This window comes from Aplysia californica, unplaced genomic scaffold (genome assembly GCF_000002075.1).
Source record: "Aplysia californica isolate F4 #8 unplaced genomic scaffold, AplCal3.0 scaffold00761, whole genome shotgun sequence".
Classification (NCBI taxonomy): domain Eukaryota; kingdom Metazoa; phylum Mollusca; class Gastropoda; order Aplysiida; family Aplysiidae; genus Aplysia; species Aplysia californica.
The window spans coordinates 203,018-203,981 of record NW_004798031.1 but is presented as its reverse complement, the minus strand read 5'-3'; positions in this window follow the sequence as shown (position 1 = coordinate 203,981).

The window sequence follows — 964 nt, the reverse complement described above, 5'->3', positions numbered from 1 at the left end:
GGGTGGACCTCTTGTTTGTTTTTTGTTTTTGTTTTTTGGGGGGGGGTTCGGAGAAGACGCTTTAAATAAACCAGTGGGTCAGGCCTGCGGTGTTCTTGAAGATTGTTTTACAAACAGGTGTTCTTTGACCATTGACTCTTGTAAGTGGTATTGAAGGCTGTAATTTCGCCTTGGGTTTTCCCTTGCTGTGTAAGATCTCTTTTTGTTTATCATGTTTAGCATGGCATATACGTAGGCTCTCTTTTCTTTCCAAGAGAGTGACCAGTGATGTCATTGCATTTTGTACCAACCAGTTTACAACTGCAAAGGACGTCAAGTTTACATCCTGCTCGCTTCGTGCCTTGACATGGGTAGAGGCATCCCCAGTTCTTTCAACCTCTTCCTTTTGTTACCCTTCCAATCGTTTTCATCCCGTGTCCTTTTCGCAGAGATCAAAGGGGACATAACTGTTGTATTATCAGCTGATGTGACATTAGCCTGGTCACGTTGATTACTTTCCACTGCGCTGAGGGTAAGAGGTGACGCAGCAAAAGTGGCATCATCTTATTGAATGTTATAGCGTTATGTAAGCTAACGTTTGATATAAAGATAAAGCATTAGGTTATGACACTGAGGAAATAATCTACTCAAAATACAAACGAAATGAACTTTCAAAGAAAGTCGAACGATGTTTCAGAAGGTAATGACTGCAATAAACACAGCAAATAAAATATTTAAAAAAGCACTTTAAAAAAAACAACGATCGTTGGGGGCAGACGGTGTGCTGGACAGGTTCCCACAATTATTATTTTTTTGGAGTGAGTTAGTGAAGGACAACATGCTATCTACTTCGTCCATTCAATTGTGAAGGAAAAATGATTAAGAGAAGAGACAGTAGTCCGAATAGGGTAAAATGTCTTCACAATCGGTGAATTTCGAGTACAAAGACAAAGAAAAACAAGCGGACAGAAAACAGTTTCATATA